Genomic DNA, 13,303 nt, shown 5'->3' with positions numbered 1-13,303 from the left:
AAAGAAAGAAAGAAAGAAAGAAAGAAAGAAAGAAAGAAAGAAAGAAAGAAAGAAAGAAAGAAAGAAAGAAAAGAAAGAAAACTCTACTCCACCCCACTGGTCATGAATGACATGGACTCTTCCTGGGAGCGTGGATCTCTTTGTAGCTTTGTCTAATGGTTGAGAAATAGAGAGCACTACCAGAGACTAGATAGCAATCCCCAAATCTGTTTTTCTCCCATGCCACAGCCACAATCAGTCTCCTTCACAGTGAGTTGGGCCCATGTCACTGGGTAGCTGCCAGTGAATGAAAGAGAAGTGATGTCTGCTGCATGCAGGACTGACCTGGATTCTCTCTAAACTCATCTGCTAGCTGAGCTTTGGTGTCTCAAAGCCACCTATTGAAGATAGTAATACAGCTGTCAACGAGTATAGCTCTGTGAATCTGAGCCCAGGACCATCCTCACTGCATCTTTGATCAGATTTTGTGTGAGGATGAAACAAATTCATGGAGCTTTTGGAACATGTGTGCTCCAGCAACTACTGCTCCTTTGTATATTCAGTGTCAAGTCTAGCATTTGACCTTCTTCTTCAAGGGTAGTTCAGAATCACTTTTCCCCCTTGAAGTTGTGGAAACCCACAACTGTGGCTACAGAAATTGCTCAGTTGATAAAGTTGTATAAGAATCTGAGCTCAGATCCCCAGCACTTATATTAAAAGTTGGGAACAGGAGCACGTTCTACAGCCCCAAAGCTAGAGGCAATAGAGCAGGCAGATCCCTGAAGCTCATTGACTAGTCAGATTCAGTGAGAGACTGTCTCAAAAAAAAAAAAAAAAAAGTGGACAAAAAATCAGTGAAGATACATAACAGTAACCTCTGGACTCCATATACACACACATGCACATATATGTTCTGTGTGTCTGTGCAGATGCTCATATGTGTCTATGTGATGTGCAAATGTATGTGAGATATGTGTATGCATATGTGTATATGTGATCATCCTGTGTGTGGTATACATGGGGCAAGACTGTGTGTCTCGTGTGTCTGTATATGTGCGTATATGCACTGAAACAAAACTCCATGACAATTCCATTACTTTGACTTGACAAGAGCAATGCCTGAAAGACTGAGCAAAACCTTCCATGTTATTGAAAAGCCAGAAGGGTAGTGAAAGAGCAAGCTTTTGATGGTCTTATGAAGCGCTGGGGTCGGCTGGTGAAGGTGGAGTATTCAAAGATGGAGTATGCCACCAGAGAGCCTGTGGAAACAATGGTAAAGAGCTGATGGTCTTACAAAAAGATGGACTGCATTTTTGAGGGTCCTGTGGAAAGATGGAGTAGTTTTGAAAGACACAGTAAGCCTGAAATCCTATAGAGAGATGGGTGGCTTCCGAGTCTTCCTAAAGATGTTGTAAACTTTAAATCCAGTGGGAAGTTAAGTTGAGCCACTAAGAGTCCTTTGGAAGAAAGCCTAAACAATGAAAAGCACAGCATAGACCCCAAACTGAGACAGCCTTGGGTTCAGATCTAGGCTGCACTGTAAACCTGAACAAATCACACCTCTCCAGTCTAGACAGTATTGGGGAGAGTATAGAATGTTTCAAGCTGCCTTGTGGAGATAGCAACTGCAACCGCCTGGCACTGACAAAGCCAGATGGGGTCTCATGTGAACCTCCATCAATCATGACAGTGCCCACCAACATGGCCTTATAATCAGCACACGTGCTTCAATGTCTCCATTTGCTCGTTATTTAGATGGTGGGTTCCTGCTCACGTTAGTGTTTGGAAGTTTTAGTCAGCCAGCTGCCTTGGTGATGGCCTGTGGTGGTGACCCAGAGTCTCTAGAGGAGACTGCTCATGTTGCATCATTCAGTGTGGGAGCCGCCAGCCTCAGGTGGTTATTTTACTGCAAATTTGAGTTCATTAAGATGAAATCAAATTATAAAGCAAGTTCTTCTGTCGCATTAGCCACATGTCAAGTACTGCGTGGGTGGTGCATTCTGGCTCACAGAGTTCTGCATGGCAGGTCTGGCTAGGAAGCATTGCATAGGTCTGTGAGCTATTGCATCCAGCATTTTCCAGGGCAAAAATTCTGTCCCTTTGTTCCCTGTGAGAGGCCAGGTTGAAAGACACAGGGACTGATTTGGGCTGGACCTGTAACAGCTCAGTACACATTTTGGTTAGTTCCCTCCACTGTTAAGGATCAAACAGGTACACTGGCCAGGGCCTGGACCCTTACATTGGGCCTAAAGAGCTAAAACTGCAGAAAGTAGTTGGCTGGCCCTCAGTGGGCAGGGCTCCTGCTTCTTCTAGTCTGGGTCTCCAACACCCTCACTAAAAGGAAAGAGTCAAGACTTCCACAACCTGGAAGCAGGTGGCAAAGCCAGAAGCAGGAGGAAACTGGGGTCTAAACCAAAATCAGGGATGGAAAATGTCAGCTTCACTACATCTGGAAAGAGCTACAATCCAGAAACAGAGAGCTCACCCTTGGAGATTTTCTGCTTGATTTGAAATGAGTGAATTCACTTCTTCTAGTCCAAATCTTTCAAGTAAGAAGACACCCACCATTGATTTGAATATTGAGGCTAGAAGACAGTTTTAATCTGGGCCACACCTCCTGCTGGAAGTCTATATAACGACAGAAAAGAAGAAAATTTTGTCCTTTCTCTGCTTGACCCCACTGTGTTAGCATATGTATTCCTTCACTGACATCAAAGCCTACTTCTTCAGGATTCCAGCAATACTGAAAACCAGCTATGTGGGACTGAGAAACTACTAGATTCTTGGACTCTCTGTTCACAGCTAGCCATTGTTGGATTAGCTGGACTGCAGCCTGTAAATCATTCCAATAAATCCTGTGTGTGTGTGTGTGTGTGTGTGTGTGTGTGTGTGTGTGTGTGTGTTGAGAGAGAGAGAGAGAGAGAGAGAGAGAGAGAGAGATTCATTCCATAAGTTCTGTGACTGCAATTTGGCTGCCCTGCGTTTGCATTTGGAACACAGATACTACAAGGCAAAGGAACATGGATTTAAATATTATTTAAACATTTAAAAGCATTTTTCTAGGAAGCTTTGCATTTGACTCATAAAAGCAGGGATGCATGGAATTTCCCTGTTACACATGATGGATTTGATTAGGAGCCCATGAGCTTAAGGGTCTCCTTTGTCTTCACTTTGAGAATCTGTTTTGTCTGGATAAAAAACACCCATCTTCCAGCTCCTCTGGTACTAGGAACAACCATAGGTCTCAGAGTAGACAGTGAGCTTCCAAGAGCAGTACAATGTTCCACATAAAGATAAGCAGCTTATCAAAGCTCACCTCTTTGTTCCTTTACTTTTTGCCCAATTCTAACTGCCCAAAATTTGTATGTGAAAGTTGGAGGGGCAACAGCCATCTTGTGGCTCTGAAAATGCAAGTCACACTATGAAAATGGCGGAAGGGTTACTAAAAGGTCCCCAGGCCCTTGATGACTTGGTCCACACTTTCAACTACATAACACTGTATTTCCTTTAAAACCCCTAAAAATGAACTTCTTGTTTGAACACTTTGTCTCCAGGTGGTCATGCTGTTGGGAAAGCTATGGAGAATTTTGGACATGACCTACCTGGTGGCTGTTATGCCTTGGGGTCTAGGCTTACGGATTATAACCCCACACTGGTTTGTGCACAAAGATCATGGTTCTTTGAATTCTGTCATAAACAATGAGTAAATATACCAGATAGCAAAAATGAAAAGGACGCTTTCCCCTACTTTGTGAACTCAAACTGAAGGCTCTGAAATCAGATTCTAGGGTTAGTAGACACAAGGTCTGCGGGTTCATCTCCTATACAGTGCCCTAGTATAAATCAGAAGAGTTAGGTTCTATGGGCAGATGTAGCTCCTGAAAGCTTCCAGCTTGGAGGAAAGCCTGTATCTTTTAGTTATATGAAGGATTTGTCCAGCCATCAGCCTCACTCAAGAACCCAGGGCTTGGGTGCTGGATGCTGGGTAGGCCTCTGCTTCCTTGGCCAGATATCACTGAGCAAAAAATATGCCCTCTGCACCCTGGCTCCACCATCTGCTTACTATACTGCCTATGCCAACTTAATGGAGTGATTTGCCTTTATGTCTTTATCTAAAAGGTGAATGGTAGTGACTTTCCTAGTTGGACCATATCTTGACCAGATCAATGCAAGAGAGTATAACCTTCTGATAATATAACATGATGTTCTATAATTATGCATCATAATATAAATATGTTGAATACATTTGTAACTATCTCCAGAGGCACATGATTCACAGGCTACAGATTGCACACCTGGTTAAGAGAGCCCTTTGAAGAAGGAGTGTACATAAACCTTGTATTGGCTACTTCCTGATCTCTGTGACAGAATACCAGGCAGAAGCAACGTAAGGAAGCATTTGCTTGGCTCACAATTTGAGAAGGTACAGCCTTGTACCATGAGGAAAGCATCAAAGTAGGAAAGGATCACAGCTGTAGTAATGGGATCATGAGATGGCCAGTTACATCATAGCAACACTCAGGAAACAGAGAGCTCAGCCAGTGTCACGGTAGAGCTATGACCCAAAAGTTCCTTCCAACCCCCAGATCTGCCAGCCATCAGCTAGGCAGTTTGTCTGAAATAGTCCACAGCACCAAAAAGTGCCACGCACTGGAGTTCAGACGCTCAAGCACATGTGCTTGTGAGGACATTTTACATTGAAACCAGGAAAGGCCTCAACTTCCCAGCTTCCTCCCATTCAGAGTTTTCTGTATATTAAATGAAATATCTAGAATTCATTCCACAAACTAAGAAAGCTGATAGACGCTACCATTACTAAGCCAATGACTGTTAGCACTATCCACATTGTGGTCATTTTTCTTTTCATTGAAATTTTATAAAGCCATAAAATGTTAACCAGCAAATTAGGAGTCAATTGTTTCTAGATTTATGAGTGAATACGGCCTGCACTATTCTTCCATCCATCCTAATGAGTGCCTCTTCTTTCTTAACTAAAACTCAGCATTCCACTTTAATTCTAAGTGTCTGTATGTCATCACCACAGCCACATCAATCCAGACTTGGAGGACAACTGCCAAAATGTCTGCTAAGCCCGTTGAAAATGACATGCAGAAGGACCATCTGGATTTACAGTTACACTAGCCCAGAGTGGGGATCAGGGACAGAGCGTGGTCTAGACTGTATTATAGAAGGAAGAGAAGGCTATTCCAAAAACACTCAGGGCTGCTTGATCATGCTGGGTAACCAGCAAGAGACAGGACCAGGAAGTTGATGTTCCCATCATGTGGAATGTTGAAACAGCACCTTGAACACAGAGCCCAGGAGGTACCAGGCCCAAAAGCAAGTGGAACAATGTGACCCCTCCTTCCTTCTTACACTCCCAGTGGCAACAGGTGAGGCAGTGGGTAGAAAGGATCCGAACAATGTGTTCCATACTGTCTTAGTTAGTGCCATGACCAAAAAGCCAGCTGGGAGGAAAGGACTTATTCAGCTTACACTTCCACATGGCTGTTCATCAGCAGCACAAGTCAGGACACGAACTCCAACAAAGCACGATACTGGAAGCAGGATCGCTGCAGGTGCCATGGAGGAGTGCTGCTTACTCACTTGCTTCCCTGGCTTTCTCGGTCTGCATTCTTAAAAACCCAGGATGGCCCAGCCCATTCCCCCTTGATCACTAATTGAGAAAATGCCTTACAGCTGGATCTAATGGAGGTATTTCCTCAGCTGAGGCTCCTTCCTCTCTGATGACCATACCTTGTGTCAAGTTGACCCAAAGCCAGCCAGTACACTTAGGAAGATCATCATATGTATGGGTGGAATCCTGGGACATGGGTAAAGTCTAATGGGTTTGTGCTGAGTCTTCAGAGGAGGTAGAGGAGTTTCTCCAGAAAATGTAAGTGATGGCAGAGAATGAGATATGAAGGAATGAGGAGCCAGAATGTTGGGCGTAGACTGAAGGTAGTGAAAGGGGCAGTTACACTCTAAGGGCCAGTTGACCTGGTGGTCCCTCCAGAGCCTGACCACAATGCCCCATGAGTCTCCAGTTAGATATCCATTGCTTGAGGATGCTTGTGTAGACCAATCCACCTGAGGGGTGTAAAGAGCAGCTAAGATTGCCCAGCTGGGTCCTCCGTGTGCTGAACAGAAGTAATTCCAGCAACCTGAGCAGTTTGGAAACATGGAGCCTCCAAGACTGCACAGAGACTCAGGACGGGCACTGCATTTTCCTCAAGGGTTGGCAAGGGATTGAGTCGTTTACACCTTAGAAAACACAGGTCCCAGGAGAGACTTAAAATTTTCAGGTAAGCTTCAGGGAATTGTGAGACTTGGATCCACCTGTCACAGGTCAAATGGACCCTGGATGAGTGCTCCTGCCAATCAACAGCCTAAGCTTTCTGCCTACTTCCTATCCCTAGGGATGGGCTCCCCATTTCCTTGGGTCTTGGGACTGCTCCCCTCTCCTCAATTACCAGGACCATGGGCCAGGAAGTTCCAAATGTATACCCAAGATAAATATTTACTCCTGAATTTGTTAACTTTACCTTCTGTCCCAGAAGATTCCAATCAACTGCAGGCTGAAAACTGCTCCCAACATGCCCTCAGGGTGCCAGTTACAGGTATTCCTTTGAAACCTGCATCCTAGACTGCTAAAAAGAAGCCTGCACCTCTCTAGCCACAAGTGGTTTCACAGAACCTGGACAACAAGCAAAACAGATGTCCCTAACCTGCACTCCTCTCTCCCATCCCAGCTTTCACCAACCAATGTCCCAGACTTCCTGGGTACTCTGACAATGGCATCCCCATTTCAGCTAAAAAGCAATTACAGTAGACTGGAATGTCAGATCCCAAAGAAACCTGGGACAAGGCTCATTCAGTACTTGTGACTCCTCTCAACACTTCTTATCCTGCCCCCCACCCTAACCTCTCCAGCCCAGGGGCTGAGTTTTGATTCTCTCCCCCCACCTTCTAATTCCTATATAAAGTTGTCATTTCAGCCACAGCCTCTCTTGGCTTTTGTCTTGGCTCACTCTTGGACTCTTTTTCCTCTTGCCTCTTTTCCTGTCTTTCTCTCCCCCATCTCTCTCTCTTTTCATGGCCTAGTTCAGTCTGGACTCTTCCAGATGCCTCTAGCTGTACTTTCCCTTATATCTACAATACAAACTTTTTTCTCAAACATATGCTTTTGTTTCTATTCAGGGAGCACCCAGAACAGAGCCTCGAAGCTTCCATGCAAATCCCTCTCCACAATCCCAGGCTGCCTTGACCATGCTTCCTGACCTCTCCATCTATTACAATACCTGGTTCCTAACAATCTCCAGCCACTCTTTAGGGCTTGTGAGAGAGCCTAGCACATTCTTACTCAAGGTGGTCTTTATGCTGGGCATAACACAAGCATTGACCAAGAACTTCTATGTTAAGAAACGTTGGCATGGGACTTTATTGACCATCTATGCCAGATCTTCCAGCATGAGCTGCATCACCCATCCTGCTGTGCTGTTTAAAAGTGAGGACCATGGACAGGGATAACACTGGAAGCCATTACAATTGCTGCAATCAAATGGACATCTTTGTGTGCTGCTCTGTGTGGCTATGAATATAAGATATGCTTGAGCAAAGTAAATGGGATTCTCTACAGGTGTGGGCAGCCCAGAGTGAACCTTGGCACATCAGCAGGTGGACTTAGAGAAGGCCATACTTTGATCTCTGCAGTAATACCTCATAGTGATTCCCAGGTCAGCCTGTGCTATTGAATGAGACTATCTGTACATGGATAAATAAACAGGGATTAAGGGCTAGACAGCAGGGATGAAGTTGTGATGGAAGAGAACAGGGTCAGAGTTGGAAAAAAAAAACAGGTTTATCCAACCATGGACTGACCCCTTAGGGAGTTTTGTGGCATAATTGACACCTCAGGCTCAGACAACATCAGTGTAGAAGCAGAGCCTTGTGTCCCAGAGGGCACATGTGGTTCAGAATTAAGCTTTAAGGTAAAAATTCAGTTCCTCTGTCATTATCTCCCTTTAAAATGGTCAGGGGTCTCATGAAACTAGGAGCTACCATCTCAGATAGCACATATCAGCCTCATTTTTACCCCTCTTTAAGATGAGGACAGCAATCACATCTTTCCTGTGACTGTCATGAGAACTTGTTGTTGCTCTCCAGAGCTGTCTGCTTGTTCATTGTTGTTATTGGAGCTTTCCCATGGAAATGAAAATCACAACTTTAGAGTTCATGTGACATTGCAGGTGGAGAGACTGAGGCACACAGGAGGAACTCTGCATGAAGATAGCAATGCTGTATCCAGAGACTAATTCTTGAATATCTGGACAGCCATCTTCTTATCAGTCTGTACTATGAAATAATTCTGTAGCTGTTTTAGTTCTTCAGCCTAAAACACTTTGTCTGTGGAGTTTAAATATTCCATTTCTGACCAACCGTGAAACCATGGAAACCGAAAGGTAAATTGAAAAGGCAGCAAACAAATTAGCTTGCAAAGCCCCACAAATGATATAATCACTCTAGTGTTTAAGCTGCAGATAGATACTCTCTCCACTTTAGCCAAGGCCTTTCTCAATTGCTGTTATAAGCCTGCACTTATATGTTCCATAGCCAGCTTCTGTCCCTAAGAAACTATGGCCAGACTTGACGTTAATTTTCAGCCCCAAGGACTCAGGGCGAAGCTCTAATGGGTGAAACTCTTCATCAACCCAGTTGGTACATTTGCAATTCCATTCAGAGTGGGAAAGCCAAGCCATGTGGGCAAGTCTCCAATTTCTTCATACTGTTCTTCCTTGGAAGCCCCAAGAATAAGTAACTATGAGTGGTGTGACGGGTGGGCGGAAAAAGAGGAAAGTCATTTAGAGTGGACCAAAAGGCCTTGGTTATAGTTTCAGAAGGTGAGTCAATGATTATCATGGTAGGGAGCATGGCAACAAAGCAGGCATGGTGCTGGAGCAATAGCCGAGAGCTTACATCTGATCTACAGGCGCAAAGAAGAGAGAAAAAGATCAGGCCTCTTAGAGATGTTTTAAAACCGTAAAGCCCACCCTCAGTGACACACCTCCACCAGCAAGGCCACACAACTCCTAATTCTTCAAACATCCACCAACTGAAAAAAAAAATAGCCCATGGAGGAGGGGTAGCATGTTCATTCTAACTGTCACACTTGCTATGTGATGGTGCCAAGGCAACAGCAAAGTGAGAGACCCCATGTGCCTTGATTGCTTCACTTATTGGAATCAGCTACATGTAAATGGAACACAAGCACATGCAGATTCCAGAAGTGTTACATCAGCCTCTCTGTGTGACTCCTGTCTCTTTGGGAAACTACCCTTAGTCCACTGAATAGCTCTGTCTACTGTTCCCCAAAGCCTGAGATGCCATGTCTTTAGAATTACTTTATTTGCATATTTATTGGGTATTTTTTTTTTTGCTAGTATTCTCTAGGCTCTAACACCTGAGAAGTCTATGTGGGAGATCAGCTTCCTGTCTCCACTGCATCTTCTGCTCCATTTGACCAAGCCCAGCTGTGTTCTTAATGCCTAGCAGGTGCCTACTGGAAAGCAGACCTCTGCTGGGCACAAATATCCTTTTCTTCTATTTCTCCATGGGGTCATAACAATTCCAGTTCCATGAATTCAGAAACTTCCCACATTATATTTCAACAGAAAAACCTAGTCACTGTCCCATCTCCAATGCGGCAAACTTACTTTCTATTAAATATCCCACTGGATGAAGTGAAGGAAGGAAAACAGCGGAGAAAATGTGGGTTGGGTGAAGGCTCCAGTTGATGTTCAATCAATAACTGTTCAATAAAGAACGTAACAAGTAGATGGGTACATCAAGGGCCCTGGATCTTTTCTCCTTCTCTCAAGGTGAAGCTTCTGCCCCTACCTTCTATCTCATATCTCTTTGTTTTCTTCCTTGTTCTGAGAGTCAAACTGAATTAGCTGAGTGTCTCTAAAGGTGTAGGGGGTCCCAGATAGCAGGCTACCTTTGCTGCAAGGAGTCACCAAGGAGCCCAGAGTCCCTGCACTGTACCTTCATCACCGATTAAAGCCAGGGAGCTATCATGCCCATGGTTTAGCCCATGTGAAATAAGAGTCACAGTGTTTCCATTCAAAGGAAGGAAGGGAGGAAGGAAGGAAGGAAGGAAGGAAGGAAGGAAGGAAGGAAGGAAGGAAGGAAGGAAGGAACCGAGTTACACATTCCATCAGAAAACCTTACTGAGAAGACCTTACCCAGGGGTTTGGTAGCAAGGGACTCTGGAAAATGCCATCTACAGCTGGCTATGTGCTCAGATAAAACAGGAAAATGTATTATTTCTAATCAAAAGGTGAGGATGGCTGTGAGAAAACAGCTGAGAGTTGAACTCCTGAGAGTTCCATGCAGCAAATCATCTTTTGACCACATAGCCTCTCTCTCTCTCTCTCTCTCTCTCTCTCTCTCTGAATTATCCATTTTCTTTTTCATACAACAAATTCTTAGTCACTTGCAAAACCAACTCAGATGGCTCCCACCACCATTCATCCATCCAGAGCCACTTGTGCTGATGTCTGTGGGGTGCACTAAATTTTGTGAAGGCCTCGTGATATTCTCAGGCAAAGCACCAGCAAAGTGTCTGACACTCACTACTAAATAATGTACTCAGTAATGGTACTGTGGCCATTGCTGTGGGCGGTATCATTACTTTGTTATTGTTGTTGTTGTTGATGATGATGATGATAATGATGATTTTCCCAAAATTTCCCTGGGAACAGGCAACATAGTGCTCTCAGAAAGCACAGGTTTGGAAAGACAATAGCTCTCTGCCTCAGAGGTGGCGTCTTTTAAACTATATGATCTGTGACATTTTTGTTATTTTGCTGTCATCATATCATCATGGCAATGTCACCATGGGTCTCAGTTATGAAGGAACTTGGCTGTAAGACAGAAGACCCTCATAACAACATCAGTGAGGGGCAGCAGTTGATTTGGCTTCCAAATCAAGAGTTCAAGGTTGACAAGGGTGGAACAGAGGTTTGCAGTGCCTCAAGAACTTCATCTCTCTCCATCCACTTCTCTGTCTCTAAGGTAATGACTTTCTAGTGAACAGACAGACTTGGATGATGGAGATTCCACTAATGGCAAAAAATAGAAATAGATAAAGGAAAAATTCTGCCCGTCAAGTTCTCACATATCAAGAAAATCGGTGTTCCCTCACAGTGCTTGCCAGAGCTGTGGGTGTTTTGTTCCATAGACTTCAATAAGAAAGTAGCCTGTCTGGGAGGCCCATAGTCCCTGGATCAAAGACAGTTTCACCTGATCAGATGCCAAATAGCTTTCTGTACATAGGCAACAGCAAGAGAAAACTATCTGATACCTACATCTCTGTCAAGATGTGCAATGGGGTAAATAGCTAGTGACAGGTGGCCTTTAGGCTAACGAGACAGGACCCCAAAGCTATGGGTGCCTCTGACTCCATCAGCTGCTCTGGATACAACAAGCTTAAGAAAGACTTTCTAAGGGCCGAGATGAAGAGAATAGACTCAGGATCCATGATAAGACTTGTGACAAAAGACATATTGTACTGTAAAGAGATGGACATGACTTGTTCATTGGCATGGCTTGTCAAGTTAGCTCCATGTGTTATTGTAATGATGCTTCTGCACTGAAATACAGCAATCTCACCACAGTAGGAAGAGGTAGGGAAGTACAGTTGACCCTTGGATAACAGGCAGAGAGAGTGGGGTCTTTGAACAAGTCCTCTCCCCCAGGCAGCAAATAGAAAATCTTGAACTCAAATGCAGTTCTTCACACCAATTCCTGTCCTTGCCCATGAACGCAGTCCAGCCAGTACAGACACCATGCTTGGTGGGCTCAGGAGATCTGTGTTGGTATTCAACCCTTAGTATATGTGAGTCACATAGCTTCACCATATTACCCAGACAAAATAGATTAGGCTTCTTATAGTTAAGCTTGCTTCTCATAATGTTTCTTTAAAATATCATACATCTGCTGGCCTATGTGGTCAAAAGACAAACAAAGGATAAATGAACAAATAGAAATATAACTTTTATTGAGGAAAAAACCTGGATTTTTTAAAAACTGATAGACTAAGATCAGAAGGAATGAGAGGAGGACCTCCCCTATCAGTGGACTTGGGGAGGAGCATGCGTGAAGAAGGGGGAGGGAGGGTGGAATCGGGAGGGGAGGAGGGAGGGGCTTATGGGGGGATACAAAGTGAATAAAGTGTAATTAATAAAAAATAAAAATAAAAAAGACTTGAGTCTATATTATTTCATAGGTTTACCGACCAAATTACAAATAATATATTAAAGTTACTATACGCACAGGAACATTTTCTTAGTCTGACAGAAGAAAATGTATTCGTTGACATGGTAGTCCATGCAGAGATGTTTCTGGGTCATTCTAACCTCTGAATAAATTGTAGGTTTCAGAGAATTCTGGACTCAAATCTCTGTGAGTAATGTCAAGTGAAGAACTGATCTGGACTTAGCTATAGGAAGCTTTATTTGAAAGGGTTAATACACTAGGGAGAACATGCAGACCTGGAGTCTTACACCATGTTCAAGTCAAACGGAAGGATTTTCTATTCTGATGAATAGCAGGTGCTATGGGGACAGCAGGTGAGATATGAAGGTCCATGGATACTTGGTGGGGCAATTGAATTATTTAAACTTTAGTGTTTGCTTAAACTTGAGGACAAGGCAAAATTTAGAAGCCTATGGGAAAGAGAATCCTGACTGATTTAACATTGGGCCAAGCCAAGTAGATGATCAGAATGATTGCTCTGGGTGAGTTGTTTTCCACTTGGAGATTCTGGTTACATTTTTGGAAAATGTCAATGGCTATCTGGGACATCTGAACCCTATTTCACAGTATAGTGGGGGATAAGAGAAACTTATGTAGGGAGCCATTGATCAGGACCTATCAGAGCGCTGGATAAGCAGTGAGTCCCTGTCTATGTGTTCTTCAACCTCTTCACCATGCAGTTCTGAGAAGACCACATGCATCTGTCTATAGATTCATTCTGATGCTGCTCTGTGGAAGCCAGGCTCACTTCAGTCTCTTACCCATGACAAAAGCACCTCAAGGCAAGCTAATCAGAACGGTTAGAAAATAGATCAATAAGGTCAATGAAAATGGAAATTCTCCTTTCTCTTTTATTTTATATCTATCTCATAAGAGAAATAAGTACTTTTTGTCACCTAAGATGGTCTATGTTTTTGGCTTTGAGCAAAATGTTCTAAATCAGAACATGAAAGAAAGAAAAAGAAAGAAAGAAAGAAAGAAAGAAAGAAAGAAAGAAAGAAAGAAA

This window comes from Psammomys obesus, unplaced genomic scaffold, assembly GCF_907164565.1.
Source record: "Psammomys obesus unplaced genomic scaffold, mPsaObe1.curated_primary_1811, whole genome shotgun sequence".
NCBI lineage: Eukaryota > Metazoa > Chordata > Mammalia > Rodentia > Muridae > Psammomys > Psammomys obesus.
This window is presented reverse-complemented; position numbering follows the sequence as displayed.